General features: G+C 41.3%; 1 long non-coding RNA gene across 1 annotated transcript in view; it reads left to right on the top strand.

Moving 5' to 3' along the window:
* Positions 1-13,769, top strand: part of LOC132210920 (uncharacterized) — a 74,591-nt gene that overhangs the window by 23,367 nt on the left and 37,455 nt on the right. The window contains exon 3 of the long non-coding RNA XR_009447162.1: positions 6,107-6,297. This is a non-coding gene — a long non-coding RNA (uncharacterized LOC132210920). The remainder of the gene's footprint in view (positions 1-6,106; positions 6,298-13,769) is intronic.

Raw genomic sequence — 13,769 nt, 5'->3', positions numbered from 1 at the left:
GTTATTAATAAGGATCAGGGCAAAGTTTTTATGGTTATAAAATGAGTTTGATATTTAAGGCATTGGCATATTAACATAAACATAGCTGCCAGTGTAGAGTAGGGGGGCTTTATTTTTGCAGTTTGTTGCTCGGCCATATTACTGAATAAACAGATTTACTGCCTGTTACAGAAACCAACCTATTTTTTCAAAAAGGAATGGAAAATGGACAGTTTCTATCATGGGGTAGGGGACGCAGATCAAGGAGATTAATTGCCTGTTTTATGGTCAGACATCGCTGAACATCAATCACTGCTTGTTGAAGAGACATTCTGAAATATCTCTCTCCTGTGGATCATAATCCCAAGACTTTGCTGTATGTAGATGACTCTTTAGGGAAACTGTGTGGTATACCTGGGCATGTGTCTCCATGTTGGCCTACCTGGCCAATGTCAAAGTGGACCTCCAGTTTCTGCAGGAGTGCCGGATACCACACATCAGCAGTTACAGGAAATGAGATAATGGGAACTGCAGATGCTGGAGAATTCCAAGATAATAAAATGTGAGGCTGGATGAACACAGCAGGCCAAGCAGCATCTCAGGAGCACAAAAGCTGACGTTTCGGGCCTAGACCCTTCATCAGAGAGGGGGATGGGGAGAGGGAACTGGAATAAATAGGGAGAGAGGGGGAGGCGGACCGAAGATGGAGAGTAAAGAAGATAGGTGGAGAGAGTATAGGTGGGGAGGTAGGGAGGGGATAGGTCAGTCCAGGGAAGACGGACAGGTCAAGGAGGTGGGATGAGGTTAGTAGGTAGATGGGGGTGCGGCTTCGGGTGGGAGGAAGGGATGGGTGAGAGGAAGAACCGGTTAGGGAGGCAGAGACAGGTTGGACTGGTTTTGGGATGCAGTGGGTGGGGGGGAAGAGCTGGGCTGGTTGTGTGGTGCAGTGGCGGGAGGGGATGAACTGGGCTGGTTTAGGGATGCAGTAGGGGAAGGGGAGATTTTGAAACTGGTGAAGTCCACATTGATACCATATGGCTGCAGGGTTCCCAGGCGGAATATGAGTTGCTGTTCCTGCAACCTTCGGGTGGCATCATTGTGGCACTGCAGGAGGCCCATGATGGACATGTCATCTCGAGAATGGGAGGGGGAGTGGAAATGGTTTGCGACTGGGAGGTGCAGTTGTTTGTTGCGAACTGATGCGACTGGGAGGTGCAGCTGCACCTCCCAGTCGCAAACCATTTCCACTCCCCCTCCCATTCTCTAGATGACATGTCCATCATGGGCCTCCTGCACTGCCACAATGATGCCACCCGAAGGATGCAGGAACAGCAACTCATATTCCGCCTGGGAACCCTGCAGCCATATGGTATCAATGTGGACTTCACCAGTTTCAAAATCTCCCCTTCCCCCACTGCATCCCTAAACCAGCCCAGTTCGTCCCCTCCCGCCACTGCACCACACAACCAGCCCAGCTCTTCCACCCCACCCACTGCATCCCAAAACCAGTCCAACCTGTCTCTGCCTCCCTAACCCGTTCTTCCTCTCACCCATCCCTTCCTCACACCCCAAGCCGCACCCCCTGCTACCTACTAACCTCATCCCACCTCCTTGATCTGTCCGTCTTCCCTGGACTGACCTATCCCCTCCCTACCTCCCCACCTATACTCTCTCCACCTATCTTCTTTACTCTCCATCTTCGGTCCGCCTCCCCCTCTCTCCCTATTTATTCCAGTTCCCTCTCCCCATCCCCCTCTCTGATGAAGGGTCTAGGCCCGAAACGTCAGCTTTTGTGCTCCTGAGATGCTGCTTGGCCTGCTGTGTTCATCCAGCCTCACATTTTATTATCTTAGTTACAGGAAATGGTTGAGTTTATGGGCTGTGTTTGGGGCAAAACTATTGCCAATCCTTCTTGGTATTCTGCTGCAGGGAGGCAACTTAATCAACTCTGAGGTTAAGTAGGTGGTAAGTGGGCACGTCCTCGTAGCAGACATTATGTACAGAAACACTCCCCTAAGAATAATTAACAGGTATGCCCCAGTGGTAAAGAGTGAGCAGCTGGCCATACTGCGGCTGCTTCTGCTGCTCCTGGCAATGTCCAGGTCAGTCATTCTGGCTGAAGAGTTCAACTGCATCATCAATGCAGCTGGGCAACCTAAACAGGCTGACAGCAAACCAGACACCACATCTGGATTCCTGATTGAAATGGTTAAAATCGCTAAGCTGCACGCTCTCTTCAGCATCCATCAGACTGAGCACAGCGTAGATAAACATTGTCACGGTCAGACAGGTCTACCTGCTCAAGAATAGATTTTCTGTTTGTGTCCTCAGTCAGACCCACCAACGTCAAACTGGTGTTCTTCTCCGAAAGCTGCCTCCTGCTGTCCGTTGGTCACCTAGAGGACAACCAGCAGTCTGGCAAGGGAGCGTGAAAGCTGAATGTGAAACTGTTGACCCCAGAAAGCAATGAGGTGCTCAAAAGAGATTACAAGGTTTGGAGAACTGTGAAGCCTCTCTTTGAGTCTCCAGTGAACTGGTGGGATACGGGCAAAACTGCCCAAACCCCAGAAAAGCATGCATAATCTACCTCTAATACGCATTTTGGGGTTCGATGTCATGGAGGATCTCAAGGAGGTGAAGAGCCAGCAAGCCTCGCTCTTTGATTTGGAGGCCTCCAAGGTCCAGGGTCTGCACCATGAAGGACGATGAGACATGCTCGAGCTTCTTCTTCCAGAAGGTGCACAAAGAGAGCTCTGAGGTCAATAGCCCGAAGGAAGAATATGGCTCAGTAACATAATCTCAATCTGACATTCTGAGGATCAGCAAATCCTTTTCTGCCTGACTGTCTGACAAAAATCCCACAAACAGTGTGGCCTCCCAATTGTTCCTGACCTCTGTCACAGAAATCTTAGACAACAGCACATGAGACGGGCTGGACCAACCATTATCTCTGGATGAGCAAACCAAAGCCCTCACGTCCTTATAAAAGAATGAATCTCCCAGAAGCAACAGCTTACTGGCTGAATTGAATTCAGCTCTGTGGGATTGATAGACCAAGACCTGCTGGAGGTGTACAACAGAATGTTTGAGGCAGATAGCATGTGTGAATCCATGAAGAAAGGTATCATCATTCTCATTTGCAAGCAAAAGGGAGGGACGGTGGGAGGAAATTAGAAATTGATAACAGCTTCACTGTTAAATGTGGATTACAAAATTCTGTTTAGCTCATCAACAACCAATCAGGTTAACTCTAGCATCGGTGATTCAACCTGGCCAAATCTGTCCTGGGTAGGATGATCTCTGAGAACCTCAGGGGTGTGATTACTGACATGCAGGACAGGGGGTGGATGACTGCCTCATCCACCTGGACCAGGAGAAGACCTTTGACAGCGGGACTTGCTGTCCAAAATGGGCTTTTGGGAGGGAATCCACAATTGGGTCCAAATGCACTGCACCAATATCGTTAATGCAGTCTCAACGGGTAGGAATTGGAAAGATTTACATCAGATTTAGAGTCAGACAGGACAGCCCACTCTCTCTTGTCTCATTTGTGTGTTTTACATACCCTTTTGTTGAGTCCACCAGAAAAGATGCAAGCCTGAATGAGGTAATTATTCCAAGCAATGAAAACCTGCAGGACAAGGCCTCCCTCTACATGGATGGTGTTGCCATTTTCTGCGCAGGTCTGCTGTCAGTGCACAGATTCATGAGCATCTGCGAACAGTTTGAACTGCCCTCGGGGGCCAAGGTAAATCAGGGTAAAAGTCAGACCATATTCTTTGGGAACTGGGCCAATTGATCCTTTATCCCCTTCACCATCAGGGGAGATTACCTGAACATGCTGGGAATATGGTTTGGAGGGACCAGGTTGTGAACAAAATCTTGGGAGGAGTGTATCGCCAAGGTGAGGCAGAAACTGGGCTTTAGGGACCGCCGGCCTCTCTTCACGGTGGGTAAAAACCTTGTAGTCAAGTGTCAGGTATTTTCCCTTTTGTTGTATGTAGCACAGGTCTGGCCCATTGCTAGAACCTGCGCCGTTGCAGTTAAAAACCTGGTAGTGAGGTGTCAGATACTCTCCCTATTGTTGTGCATAGCACAGGTCTGGCCCACTCCCAGAACCTGTGCCATTGCAGCCACCCAAGCCATCTTCCACTTCATCTGGAGGTTTAAGATGGGCCATATCTGCAGGGGCACCATGTAAAACACTCTGGATTGGGGAGGAAGAACGTACCCCATGTCGAACTCATCCTGATGGCCACCTTTGTATGTAAATAATCAAGCTGTGCATAGACTCTCCATTATGCAAACACCATAGGTCACTACACATTAAGGATCTTCTTGACCCTGGTATTATGAATGATGAGTCTGGTTCAGAGCGCTCCAAGTGGTTGAACCATTTTGTATCATCTGTCCTTTGTGGAGAAATTTGAAAAGAAAAACATAGAAACCCATAAGATCCTAACAGGACTAGACAGAGTGAACATAGGAAGGATATTCCCAATGACCAAGGAGTTCATAACCAGGGTTCATAGTCTAAGGATACGGGTGGGCTATTTAAGATTGAGATGAAAAAGAATTTCTTCACCCAGGCAATGGTGAACCTGTGGAATTCTCTGCCACAGAAAACAGTTGAGGTCAAAACATTTAATGTTTTCAAGAAGGAGATGGATATGGTGCTTAGGACGACATGGATCAAAGGGTATGGGTGAAAACAGAAGCAGAATACAAACTAGGACAATCAACCATGATCACACTAAATGATGGAGCAGGTTTAAAGTGCCAAATGCCCTACTCCTGTTTCCATTTTCTATGTTTCTACAACTTTTAAAATAAGTAAACCTATGTTACTGAATCACATCACATATCAAACTTGCTTTCCGGTTAGGACTTAGAACATTTCCAGAAAATGACACAAAATCTAGAAAAATAGTGACTGAAATTATAAAAAAAATTAAAACACAATGGCACTAATTCGTAAATTTTAATGTCAAAGATTTTACATTTATCAAAAATGATGCGTCAACCTGGTTACATCTCTGGCAATAATATCTATAAGTAATTGCAAATATAAACAGGTGAGGTGGAAGTCACATCCATTTTAATTCACTATCAAGTGTCAGGGATCTTATGATTTGGGAAATGTTTCACAACATTGGTACATTTGTGTAACAAGGAGGAAAGATACATAACTGATATATGCAAAACACAGAGTACCCATTCACATTAATTCAAGATGAGCCCAAAGTTGCCCAGAATTATTTGAGCATATTGTCTAATGTTGTTGAGAATGTTGTGGAAAAACACACAGGTTCTACAATGTAAGGCATTGCCAAATCCTCAGATATCTACCAGTAGCTAATAAGAACTGTTACATTAAGTTCAATCTGCAATAATATTATGGAGTTGTCTAGTGTTTAACTCCTTCATTCTGTTATCATGAGAGATTTCAGTAGAGCTCATGTGAAAAGGCTTAAAGTGAACATTCGTTGCTTAAAATTAAAACTTATATCTCTGGGCTCTGCCTTTGATGCCCATTTAATACGTAGGACAACCTAGCTGATACATGTAAACTGATTTCTCAATTCAGTTGTAACATGCTGACCATAAAACTGCTTTCCTTGTGGGAATTAGTGATAAGACAGATAATTGTGTTCGCCTTCAGATCTATTAGATGCTGTGGAAATATTTAAAAGAAAGCTTTTTTTAATTTATGGATAGTTGATTCTGAATTAATGAGCAACAAATAAAATAGATCGCTTTCTCTTTAAATTCCTGAAAATCATTTGTATCCCGCTTTCACGGCTCAAAGCAGAACTTAATTCCTACTGGTATCTAATGGAGTTTTCTAAAGGAATGAGGATTTATTTTTCTTTAGTGGCAATAGTTTAGTAACTTGCTTTGTTTATACTCCAACTTCTAATTCCCTCAGACCTTATAATCCCATTGATATAAATTATCTTATTTCTGTAAGATTGGAATCCAATCAGGTTTGAATTGTTGTAAGCAATTTTGTGCAGTCTGATCAATGTGAATTTATAGGACATAATATACAATACTCTACAATGCGGTTCCTAAGCAAGCCACCTGAGATCATTGCCTACTTACATGTGCTCTTTCTTTTGTTAAGGATCAGTCGGGAATTTGAAATGTTGCTAAAACAACGTGATTCTATGAGCAAAAGCATCTTCTCAATGTACTAACCCCATATGTGGATGAAAAATTCATACCAGCTGAATCTTTACCATACCAATCATTATGTGCTGCCCGGAAAAGCTGATGATGTCAACTTGTTTTGAAATGTTCTGTGATTTATCACCAGTAAGTAATTCCAACTTTCATTGACGAGTACAATATGGGTGTCAAAGCTTCTTTCGTCAAGAAATTATTCATCTGCCTATTCTGTTCTGCCTTAAAAAAGTTTATGATGCTGATAATACTGTTGACACCCTGAACTGGAGTAAGCACTTCATAACGTGGGGAATTTTAGACCAATGAATAGAAAGAGCTAGCAGCTGTCCAAACATACATAACCATTATTCATGGTGTTGATAGATTATGTATCCACACAGAGGCTAGCATGTTAAACGGTTAGTCACCCAAATTTTGGGTTAAGCATATTGTAGAAGTGTTTGGGATTGACTAGAACCAACTATTTCTGTTGCCTGTGAAGGACTCTGTGGAAATACTGACACAAAAGCTCAGCAAAATATTGAGTTTCCATGATACTGCAGGAATGAGTCCAATTAATTGCCCTATCTCTTTGTTCTTTAGGTGCAAGGGTGGAAAAAAATGCCAATTATGTTTTGCCTGATGCTATCCTGAGATATTAGTCTGACACGCTGCTTCTATTCAGTGCAGCCATCGCTCTGAACCATGACAGTGCCCTCTTGATACTGAAAGCAAGGCGCACAGTAATTGAAGTTTTGCCAGAGCTTAGACGAATGTCTTAAAGTGAAAGCTGATTGGGATTGAAGATCCCCTTCCCCAACCCTTGCGTTCTTCATTAGCCAATGCAGCTGATGTTTTTCAGCTTCAAAAATATTTCCTGGTCCGGTTTGCTGCACATTGTTCATTCCAAAGCTAACCAAACTTTATGGCCCTTAAAAGTAAACACTAATTCATAGCATGAATATTAACCTTTCAACCTCATGCCAGCCAAATGAGTCATAATTCAGTTACCACACAAGGCAAGCCATTCAATTTTGCTATGTCCTATTGTAAACATTACATGGTATAAAGGTACCAGAGGGATACTATGAAGATTTCCACAGGCATTCACCCACACAAGGCAACATTAGCTGTACTGTGATAGATTTACATGAGACTACCTTGTAAAGCCCATGGCAAGATGTAGAACCAGCACTCAAAACAATATGAAACAGAAATTGTTTTCTTTTTCCCCACAGATGTGCCAATTCATCTAATAATGCAACAGCCTACTCAGCTCAGAAAATTTGTTTTAACTAAATAAAATTGCTTGGAAACATAATTCTATTCAGCTCATAGGACTATTGTTTAATAAGGATTCTCATTAAAATTCTGATAGATATGTAAAGCAGTGAAATTTCTGGTAAAGCTCCAGATCTGCAAGGAAAATAATGAAATACTAATATTGTTTAATTTTATAATTTATGTTTTGGAATAGTTCTGTAATGGGTAATGTTATTTTGACAAAATGTTCATTTAGCATGCTAAAGCCTAATCATGGAAGCAGTTTGTGGTTTCCAACATCTGTTCAAGCACCATGCAGGGGAATCAGGAATAAATGTCTTCAAATGAAATTGATATTTATTACAGTACCTTTAAAGTGTAACTAATTTTGGGGACAGCACATGTTATTTAAACAATGAAGCTGCCCTGTGAAGCTACAGCAGCAAAACCAATACTTATGACTGGTTCTATCAAACTAATGCTGTAGGTATTTAGTGTGCATTCATCGATTTGGTTATTTACTGCCAGTTCCAACCAGAAGAGTCAATGACTGATGTACATAGTAACATCAACTTGCATTTATAGAAATGTTTTTAATCTGATTAAATGTCTGAACGTGCTTTGGATGAAGATGACCGGACTAATTTGACACTGAGCCAGAAGTAATGGCTTTGGTGCTCTCAAAGTATATTCGGAAGGGATTTCTGCATGTTCAGTCCAGGACTTTAGACAAGCAAAATAATCAATCAAAGGCAATTGAGGGTAGTGAGTTGGAGCTGCATGTTGTTAGCATGCAAGTTACATTTTTAGATAATGCCCCTGGGGAAGAGGGGCAACTAGTATATCAATGTGTTTAGATGACTTTTGGCCATCATTATTATGGTTTCAGCCAGGAAAGTTCTGATCTATGTGAACAAAGGTCTGTCTTTCAGGACCCTAAAGTGCAAGAGTTAATAACTGCAATATGGATTTCCTACCACTGCTGATGCTGGATGCTGAAAGTGTCCTGCTAGATTTAAAATACACTTAACAATGTAAATTACACAAAATTAAATTAAAGAACAGCAAGGTGAATGGGAATAATATCACAATAGTTTACACTCTGGGCTAAATGAGTAGTTTATCTTGTCATTGGAATATCCAGTTATCGCTGAATAAATATCCACTGCACTTTATCTATTGCTCCCAGATCCTTACTTTTTATTTCCAGTGTTACACATAGTCATGCACTTCTACTCCGTCTCTTGTCATCTCTGAAGACAACCATACATGTTACCAACATCACCCTAACTTTGTTTGCTTATTTTGATCATGTCATTTGCAATCACATTCATAAAGTAGCACAGAAGAGGATGGATTGTTAGCTTTTCCCTAAAGCACATCCCCAGTGACCTAGCAGTTGTTAGAATTCATTACAATCTGATTGACAGCTTCAATATCAATCAGCATTAGAAACACTATGGGGCATTGAAAGCGAGGGTTCTTGTAGCTCAATAAGTTGCGCGTAGATTTATCAAAACCTAGTTTTATATTTGTCTTCTGACATGTCCTGAAAGCTTACTTCCTGAAGACTTGGGCAGTTTTGAATTTGGGGATATATTTTCTGTTCTAATCAGAGGGTCCTGGCTGATAGATCATAGAATCCCTATCATGTAGAAATAGGCCATTCAGCCCAACAGGTCACACTGACTCTCCAGACAGCATCACACCAAAACTCACCCCACTACCAAACCCCTGTAACTCTGCATTTCCTATTGCTAATCCACCTTTTTTACATATCCATGGACACTATGGGCAATTTAGCATGATGAATCAACCTAACTTGCAAATCTTTGAAGTATGGGAGGAAACCATAAGAACCCAAAGGAAACCCACTTAGACATGGGGAGAATGTGCAGACTCTGTACAGTCACCTGAAGCGGAAATCAAACCCAGGTCCTTGATGCTGTGAAACAGCAATGCTAACTGCTGATAGATAAGAATAAGAGTGTCAGACACACTACCTAGTCTGAGAGCTGGCTCTAAGGGAGTTGGATCAGTGTCAAGGTCTCTCCACCAAAAGGACTTGGTGATGGGATACCAGCTTCTGTGGATTTGAGATGTGAAGATTTGAGATGTGAAGCATTCCTGGTTTGGGGAATGATCAGAACAAAGAGTGGAGAAACGTGTTTGTTAGCAATTACCTTGACTCAATAAAAAGCCATGGCACAGATTTTTCATTTGCTGTTTTTGGAGTCGCCTGCAGCAATTTCTTTAGCCATGACTAATTATGAGGTTGCTGACTTGCTCACTGAGCTGGCTTGTTTTTATTCAGACGTGTCATCATCATGCTAGGTAACATCATCATTGAGGCGTCCGATGAAGTGATGTTGTTCTACTCCAGTTGGAATTTATACTGTCTGGTCCATTATGATGAGTAGTGTCATTTCCAGTTTTCACCTGTGTGGGTTTATATATGGGGAACTATTCTATGTGTTTGTTGATTGCTTTACGGGTTGAGAAACATGCCTCTAGGAATTCCCGTGTGTGTCTACATTTGGCTTGGGCTGCTATAGTTATGTTGTCCCAGTTAAAGTGAGGCCTTCACTGTCCGAGTGCACTAATAGTAAAGAAAGTTAATTGTGTCATTTTGCTGCCAGCTGATGTTCACGTATTCTGATGGCCAGTTTCCTTCCTGTTTGTCCGGTGCAATGTTTGTGGCAGTCGTTGCATGATATTTTGTAAACCACGTAGGGGCTGCATGTTGTGGGAATGGGGTCTTAAATTCTTGTGAGTATTTGTCTTAGAACGGCTGTGGTCTTGTGTGCCACCATGATTCCTAGTGGTCTTAGGAGACTTGTTTTCAGTTCTGATACACTCTGATGGGTGATGAAACGTCTGAACAAAAACAAAAGCCAGCTTGGCGAGCAAGTTAACAACGTCACCAACAATCCGAGCTACAAATCTTTGCTAAAATTTTAAATGACTAATTATTCAGTCCATGCCCAGTAGGTTGCTGGTGAGCACTTGGTCCTCATTGAAGCATTAGCCACCCGCTTACAGGTCTGCTTTCTTCTCCCAATATTAGCCATACTATCTCACCAGTCCAAGCAAAAATAAATACTCAGTAGAAGCATTGTTAATTCCTTGAGTGGGTTTCTAATAATGGGCAAAAACTGCTTAAAAATAAAGGCATTGCTGATAACATTTGTGATTATTTCCTAGATTAGTCCAAATATATACAACAATGATGGTTCTCCTAAATTTGAAACAGAGACCTCTGAGTGTCAAGCTTTGATTGTGGTACTGGATGTTTATTCTGGCTGCATGCATAATTTACATTTGGCATCATGAAATAATGCACTTCTGTCACAACTCAAACGCCAACTCAATAGAAAAATCATCATTTAAACTGTCATAAGGATGCGGATTATGCAATTTTTCATCACTTTGCCATAATCAAATCCATTTAAAGACTTGCTCATTTGTCACTTAGAATTGGTAATGGCCAATGTATGATGGTTTGATTTCTTCCAAGAATGAAATTTTTAATATTCCAGGATTTTGCATTAGACATTCACTCAAACATGCTTATTTTTCCAACATTAATCCCCTTAGTTACAGGATCTACCACATAACAAGAGCCTAATGTATTATCTAGGATTTATTTTGCAGTTTTGACATTCAGGTTAAAAAGAAGGGCTTGCATTTATGTAGTGCCTATTACCTCGAAGCATCCCAAAGCACTTTAGAGTGTTGAAGTTTAATCAGTATCATAATGTAAGAAAGGCGACTGTTAATCGGTTTACAACAAACTCCCAAAAGCAGCAGGATGGTAATAACTGGGTCCTCTGTTCATCACAATGTTGAATAAATGATAAATAAATGCCTCCAGTGATTACTTCCCTACTCTTCTTTGAAATAGTGTTGTAAGGTACATTAGAATTACCTGAGAGGGTAGGCAGGCCCTCTGTTTTGGCTTCAGCTGAAGGACTGTACCTCTGATGATGCAGCACTTACTCAATATTTCGCTGGAGTGTCAGCTTAGATTTCTAAGGTGGATTCGAATCCACAAATATCTGACGCGGAAAGTCTAGAAACACACCATGTTTGGTGATATGGGAGATGGGCTTCTGGGGGACAGTGCAAATACATTGTATATCTATGCTTGATCAAAACACTTTGACCAATTTATTGTAAAGTATTCTGAAATGGCTGTTTTCCATCGTATGCTATTAGTAGAATTGCATGAGCTCTGACAATCATAGGTCAGAGGAAGAATGAAAATGTTTTAATGAATGATATTGTTTCATCAGTAATCGGGTCTAGGCCTGAAACATCAGCTTTTGTGCTCCTAAGATGCTGCTTGGCCTTCTGTGTTCATCTAGCTCTACACCTTGTTATCTCTTGTTTCATCAGTAAACCTGTTTTTAAAAGGACATCACTTTCACGTGAAGATAGAAATTGAAGAAATACAAAAAGTGATTTATTTTAAATTCATTGATGTTTTACATCTAAAAAGGTGCACAGAACAACACATTCAGTGGCAAATTTAGCTTCTTTGTAAATACCTGGGGTGGGGGACATAACAATTTTAGTTGTTTTTGGATGGCATTGAATTCCTAGGTGGAAAGGAATCCTGGTGCTGAAAATGAAAGTGCCTCATTGATTGAGTGGATGTGTTTGTCTACAGACATGATCAGGTTCACTTTTGGGTTGGACGAATTGGACTGTTTCCCAAGTCTAACCAATTGCTACCTACGATCTGGAAAGGCTTGATTCTGACATGCAATGAAAAGTGGAAAAGTGTTTCTTTTTACACCAATCAGTAATCTCCATTCTCATCATGATTTAAATTTAATTAATTTGGTTATTAATGCACCTTTCAAACAACAGTTCACAACAGAAATGCATATCACATGTTCCTGTGTCACAGTTTTCCACAGTTTTGGCATAATAGTGGTGGAAAGGCACTGCTATGCACTTGCTTTTGCATTTATTGCTGCCTAATTTACTTGGTTTAAACCAACTAACAAGTTTTGGAATTTATTTGTTTGCTTTATATGATGAATTACTAGTCTACGCTTTGAATCACAGCAGTACAAATTCAGACAATTATTTTGTGGTTTATTGCAGAAAGAGCTATAATATAAATATTAACTGAAGTATGCCTTGTGTCATCGACCTGCATGAAAACTTTTATAATTTTGGGTGCTGTAGGCATTCTAAACAGAAATTTGTTATTCACTAAGGGCATCCTTGCACATGTTCCTGATTAGTGCAAGATCAAAATGCACAAAAAATTGAATCACTTTTCAGCAATATTTTGGTGCTGTACACTCAAATGACTATACTTTACAGTATCATGGTGTTTTTCAGCCAAACTTGTGTAGTTACGCTTATTTTCCAGTTATTATGTTCACACCGTTTTGGGATGCACAGCAGAAATTCATCCCAAGGAAGAAGAAACATATTAGGCTGAATGAGGCAATTGTGGCTGATGAGGGGAGTCAGGGACAGCATAAGAGCAGAAGAAAAAGCATACAATGTGACGGGAGGTTTGTGGGAAGACAGGTGATTGTGAAGCCTTCAACAATTAGCTGACAACTAAAAAAGCAATGGAGGGGGGTGAAGATGAAATATGAGAGTAAGCTAGGTAGCAATATAAAAGAAAATTGCAAGAGTTTCTTTTTGGATATCTGAAAGGTAAGAGAAAGGAAAAAATAGATATTGGGCAATTGGAAAAGTGAAGCTGGATAAGTAGTAATGGGGAACAAAGAAATGGCAGAGGAACTGAATAAGTACTTTACAACAGTTTTCATGGTGGAAGACACCAGTTGCATACCAGAACAAGGAGCAGAGGTGAGTGTATTGGCCATCACTAAGGAGAAGGTGCTGGGAAAGCTGAAAAGTCTGAAGGTGGAAGATTCAGCAAGACGAGATGGACTACAGCCCAGAGTTCTGAAGGAGATAGCCGAGGACATTGTAGAAGCATTGGCTGTGATATTTTGGGAATTGCTAGAATCAAGGAGGGTCCTATAACACTCGAAAATGGTTAATGTAAGACTCTAGTTTCGGAAGGGAGGGAGATTGAAGACAGGAAACTACAGGCCAGTTAGCCTGATCTTAGTAGTTGTTAAGATTTTAGAATACATTATTAAGGATGAGGTTGTGGAGTACTTGGATACACATGGTCAAATAGGGTTGGATCAGCATGGCTTTGTTGAGGGGAGGTCACACCTGAAAAATCTGTTAAAATTCTTTGAGGAGATAATGAGCAGGTTAGACAAAGGAAAGCCAGTGCACATAACCTAATTGGATTTCCAGAAGGCATTTGACAGGGTGCCTCACAGGGGTCTGCTATATAGATAAGAGCCCAT

The sequence above is a fragment of the Stegostoma tigrinum genome, chromosome 23 (assembly GCF_030684315.1).
Source record: "Stegostoma tigrinum isolate sSteTig4 chromosome 23, sSteTig4.hap1, whole genome shotgun sequence".
Taxonomy (NCBI): domain Eukaryota; kingdom Metazoa; phylum Chordata; class Chondrichthyes; order Orectolobiformes; family Stegostomatidae; genus Stegostoma; species Stegostoma tigrinum.
The sequence above is the reverse complement of the archived record's forward strand: the minus strand, read 5'-3'. Positions and strand labels throughout refer to the sequence as shown.